This window comes from Lissotriton vulgaris, chromosome 3_1, assembly GCF_964263255.1.
Source record: "Lissotriton vulgaris chromosome 3_1, aLisVul1.2, whole genome shotgun sequence".
Lineage (NCBI taxonomy): Eukaryota > Metazoa > Chordata > Amphibia > Caudata > Salamandridae > Lissotriton > Lissotriton vulgaris.
In genome coordinates this window covers 865,358,969-865,364,968 of record NC_141689.1, presented here as the reverse complement: position 1 = coordinate 865,364,968, position 6,000 = coordinate 865,358,969, and positions in this window count along the sequence as shown.

Sequence of the window (6,000 nt, the reverse complement as noted above, 5' to 3'; positions counted from 1 at the left end):
TAGCAGATCATCTAGGGTATCAGGTTGTAGCTGCCAGGTTGGGACACAATTGACTTCCACCATCCAGTTCAGGGACAACAACAGAGGGTTGTGGTCCGACAACGTGCGGGCCAAGTACTCCGCATGTCCCACCTCTGCAAGCACAGGTGAAGAGCACAAGAACACATCCAACCTAACATGAAGGTCATGTAAAGTAGAATGAAAGGAGTAATCTCTCGTGGTAGGGTGTAGTGTCCGCCAGGCATCTCCCAGGTCCCAACTCTCCTGCCAATCTAACCTCCGCTTCGCTACTCTATGTATCGGTGAAGAGTGCAATGGGGGATGAGATCTATCCAAAACAGTATCCACCACCGAGTTGAAATCCCCTCCCATGACCATCGGCCCCGCCAAGTAACTCGCCAGTTTGCCCGAAAGCGCTGTCAGGAAAGCGGGCAAGTCCACATTCGGAGCATACACACTGCAAAGAGATACTATTCGACCCCTAAGTCTCCCCTCCACAGCCACAAACCTACCCTCTGGATCTACTACTTTTTTAGTGACCTGGAAGGGAACCCCAGCTCGTATCCAAATCAAGCCCCCCCTCGCAAAGGCCGAATATGTTGTGTTAAACAGTTGCCCCCTCCACCTTCTCTGCAGCGCTACTCCCTCCTGCTTAGTGAGGTGCGTCTCTTGAAGAAAAGCTATATGTACTCCCCTACGTTTCAGATATGCATGGACCATGTGTCTACGCACCATGGTGTGGAGACCCCGCACATTCCAGGTCACACATTTCAAAGCCCCCGTATTAGCCATACCTCCCTGCACCCATAGACATAGTAATAACAGCCATCGACCATGCGCTCATGCCAACATAATACTGACCCCCCTCCCTCTCCAAACAAATGAACCCCACATCCCTCCGAACCCAACCTGAGCAACCCCAACTACTCTCGGTTCCCACCCCCCCAGGACAGGACCCCCCACAATTGGAAGTGAACCCATCCAAACTTTTGTAACTAGATACCCCCCTTAAAGAAAGACACTAGAACTCGCAGTCTCCACTGCGATGACCTTAAGGGCCAGTAGCGCGCGGTCCGCTACCGAAGGAGTTCGTTAAACCAAATCAGGCCCACATATCCCGCCCCAAGATCCCCCCATGATAAACTCACGAAGTCCCATATAGCAAAAAGCTGCGCACACGGGCACAGCGCCCCAGTGTCTGACCAACAGGCCGTTCCTCAAGTCCAGCGTCTCAGGCCTCGACGATCTCTCCAGACGTTTGAGGCGTGACGACGGGACCCTTGGCCCCCCCCGAATTCTGAGAGTTCCGTCTCCGATCCCGTACCCTGCCCCTCCGAGTCCGTGCCTTTCCCGGACTGGCTCCTCGCCGTACCAGAGAGATCGACCACCGCCTGTAGGGCAGCCTTCCTCTCCGCCTCAGTCTGTGACACCAATGGTTTCCCAGTCCTCCGCCGGTTTTTGCGAATGCGTTGCGACTTCCTAATCGGCTGTTTCATTAGAGCCTCCTCCGCTCTGGCTTTGGCCCCGTCCGTTCCAGCCTTGTATGTGTCCCACCAGGCCCAAGCATCCGCCGAGGAGGTGAAGAAAATCGACTTGTCGTACACCTCCACCCTCAGCTTCGCTGGGAAGAGAAGGGAGTACTTGATGCCCTCTCCACGGAGCTCACGCTTGAGCGACAGGAAACTGGCCCTGAGTCTCTGGGTCTCAAAAGTGTAATCCGGAAACAGGGTGACTCTGCTATTATCAACTTGGAAGGGACCTGCTTCCCTCGCCCTCTGCAGTAGCCAGTCTCGATCTTTGTAGTGAAGCAGCTTAATCACCACCGGGCGAGGTGGCAGGCCCGGGTCTGGTGGTCGGGCCGGAACCCTGTGGGCCCGTTCCAGGGAGAAGAAAGGAGAAAGCCCTTCTGGCGCGACTTCAGTGCGTAGCCAATTATCGAGGTAGCCCACCATGTCATCACCCTCAATTTTTTCCGGAAGGCCCACCAGGCGAACGTTGTTGCGCCTACTCCTATTTTCCGTGTCCTCAGCCCTCCTCTCCAGCACCTTCAACCTGTCCAGAGCATCCGCCATCTGTGCCTTCACTGCTGTGTGCTCCGGGGCCAATTCTTGTATGGAAATCTCCATATTTTTGACTCTGTACTTAAGCTTATCATGGTCCGCTTTCAGGAGGCCCAGGCCCGTCGCTACCTGGGCGATGTCCTGCTGCAGGGCGTCTTTTGTGGTCGTGATGGCCTCCAGTATACGGTCTTGCATGCGCTGGAGAGCCGGGTTGTCGCGGTCCGCTCCATCCAGTGTTTCCGAGTCAGCTGCTCCGTCCCCCTTCCCCTTTGGTTTCACCATCTCGGCCGTTGCAGGCACTGGCCCCCGGAATCCCAATAAATCTCCTCGCAGTCGTCCGCAATGCAGGACCTCGCCACTGGACAGTACCCCGAACAATGGGGCCGGGGATCTAATACTCCCGTAGGGCACTTAACACTGTCCTGATCGCACCCGCGGGGCCAATTCAGTTCTCGGAAGGCAACGGCTATGACGGGGTCTATGCGTGGAGGGCCGGTGTCGCCTTCACAAAGCCGTCGCCATTTTGGGGTCCTCCCCGGAGAAGTTTCCTGTTTCCTCGTGTCCCTGTCAACTCGCCACCGAAGCGAGGAAAAGGCCACCCGCACTTGCTCACGGAGTTGAGAGAGGCCCTCCGGTCCGGCAATCACCGCTAGTACTGGGTCAACAGGAAAACTGGGCCATAAGCCACCTCCGTCTTCTGCGACACTCGTCCAGGCCTCAGGGCACCATCTTAGATCAATGGCTATCACACCTGAGGCACTCGCTAGAGGTCGATTTTCAGGACGATAAGCGGCCACAGGTCGCCCACTCTGAGCGCCGTTGCCTCCGTGACACCTTTAGATCACGAATTTTCCAGTTTTCGGTGGAATTCGCGTGGATAATCAGGATGATATCTGGGATCGGGCGCGGAGCTCCGGGCTCACGCTGCCTACCTCCTCGGCATCCAAGCCACGCCCTTCGCAACCAAATATGTTGATACTGCTGATTTTGGGGCCTCATCGGCCAAACTATTGCCAACAGCGTGAACTCCCACGCGCTGATGACCGAGAGTGTTAATTACATACACTAGTGGCAACTGCTCTTTAGGCTCAGCCACTCAGACCCAGATCATTTAATGTTTTATTGTGCTACCCTTGGAATCACGAAAATCATTCTGAATCCAAAAGAACAGGTTTTCATTGTAAGACTGGACACAGTAGTTAGAATCACTAACAATAAGAGTCGTCACACTAGGATCAGCGTACTGCAATGCAAGCATCAGAGCATGGAGCTCTGCCAATTGTGCGGTACAGTCCCCTAATATCTGCGTATGCACGACATTGGACTTGAATTCATCATTTAACATGGTACCTATTACAACGGCGCAAGCTGAGACGTATGCGTGCTTAGACCCATGCGCAACTTGCACTGAACCATCAGTGTAAATGATACAATGGAAATCCTCCAAAGGTCGCATAGTCAATGGCGCAGGATGAACAAACTTATACTGTAGTTACTCCTGTGACTGTAAGGAGGCATCAAAAATAAACATGACATCCGGAGACGTCAATGATGCTGCCCATTGTATCCACCGTGGGTGCAAAGCTTTAGAATTTGGTACACTGGCTTTCGTCACTGCCTCTAGTGCAGGATACGGGGTAACAACTAACATGCGTTTTCCCTGCGACAGTGCACGTTCCTTAAGAATCACCATTTGCACTGCTGTCAAAACTTTTTCCACAGTGGAAAATCATATTTCAGCCAAAGTGCACAAGTGTGACTTGTAAGCGATAGGCACTGTGTCACCTTCGTTAAAAGTAAGGTATGTGAAACCCACCGCCCCAGGGATGATTCTTATCACCAGTTTGGTGTGGTTATCATGAGTCAGTAAGAATTTAGATTCTAGAAGATGAGCCTGCAAAGATTGCAAAATGGCTGAATGTTCAGGCAGCCAGCATGATTTGGTAAAAGTAGGTTGTATCAAAGCATACAAAGGCTTTATACGCTGGGCATATTCGGGAATGTGAGTACGCCCGAAATTCAAAAATCCCAGCAAGGACTGTAATTTTTTCAGAGTTGTAGGATCGCGAAGCTGTGCACATTTCTCCGAGAAGTGAGGAGCCAATCCTCGACCTTCATTGTTGAGCTCATAGTCCAGGAACAACACTGTGTACTCTGCAATGTGAGACTTTGCAAAGTTGAATTTGTAACCGAAGTCCGCAAAGTTACAAATAATGCGGTCAAAGCGACACAGATGCGCCCAAATTTCGTCGTCTGTGAGATAAATAACATCCACATACAAACATGCATCTGGATCAACTCTCTCTAAGAGAGAGACGTTACGGGCGGCAAACACACCTGGACTAGTCTTATAGCCCATGGCCAGGCGTTTAAATTGCTGTTGTTTGCCGCCACTGGTAAAACTGGTCCATTGGAAACTTAGACCATCCAAATTGTGGGCAAATAAACCTTTGGATATGTCAAGTGTGGTCTTAAACCGTTTTCGCCCAAGACCATCCACCAATACAGAGCCGTGGGTATTCTGTACTGCACAGGTACGGCAATGCGAGTTCAAATGCCAGTAAACCAATACCAAACGGTACGAACCGTCAGGCTTGGTCACAGTAAAAAGTGGGTTATTCATCGGTGACACACAAGTTTCAATCATTCCTTGTTATTCTAATTGTTCAAGGATTTCCGTAACGGAAGCCTTAGCTTCACGCCGGATGGGATATTGAGGTTGAGGCTGTGGCACAGACCATAAGGGAATCTCGTGGTGCGGGGAAAATTTATCCCAACTACAGTGAGTACGGTACAAAGCCGGTGCAAGGGCCTTAGCCCGCTCTTCTGCAAAATTCAGCGCATGCTCCTTAGACACTGTGTGCGTGAAACTAGGGAGGATTAACTCCTCCCGTCTCGGAGCTGCGAGAACAAAAGGTGGGGGCCAGTCAGCCTCTACTAACAAAATGTCATAGGTAGTTGTAAGATTTTCCCAAAATAACCCTTTTATTGTACGTTGTATGTCACCTTCAAATAAAAGGACAATTTCAAAAAGCCTATCAGGGGGAGCTACTCTAGTATCAGCTGTCTCTACAACAACATATTGATCAGTCGCTGTCACCATCAGTAGTGGGCGAGGGCCTCTCGCACTATGATAATCTCCGCCGCGCTGTCCAACAACGTCAGCGCCCATGTCTGATTCCAAAGCTGCGTTCTCGCTATCTGTGGCATATCTCGCTGTTAAAGCGGCAACTTTCTTTTTCTGAAACTGGGATCTTTTCTGTGAAGAATCGTCCTGCTTGCCTTTTATGTCTTTCGGGCGGGGCTGGTCGCGACTCTGCTGGCCACCCCTACCTCTTCCGCCACTTCCACCACCAGACAAAGAGGCCGATGTGTCCTGCAAAGAATGAGGAGGGCGTTGATCGGGAACCTGAAATCTATCAAGCGAATTATTCGTAGTGCGGTCGCGCAACTCATAAATGCACTCTGTTGACACAGGCACGGGTGATGGGGAACGGGACTCCTGCTTCTGTTGCTGTTTCCCCTGTGTTTTATTTCTGTTCCATTTTTTCTTTGAAGCAGTGGGTTGAACGTCCGTTTCAGACTTCGAACTCTGAGGTTGTTTTTTATCTTTAGCAGAAAAGGGCTTGACACCTAAACTATTGCGGCCAATGGTTTTTATAAGATGCCATAATAATTCTCGGTAACTGTCAGGGTTTGTCGGCATCGGGGACATCGCGTAAGGCATTAGCCACTTGGAAGCTCACCGCATCTCCCTTTATATTAGAAACAACCAGATCGGAAACTACGTCAAATGTACCAACGAGTCTCATTCCCAATTCAACCGCAGCCTCAGGTCCGTGTTCGTCCTGAACACGTTTAATGACCGTCGGAAGAACAGCTATTGACGGAGTGTCGAAGCACCTCGTGTGCACAGCCGCAAAAATCCTACCTCATAATT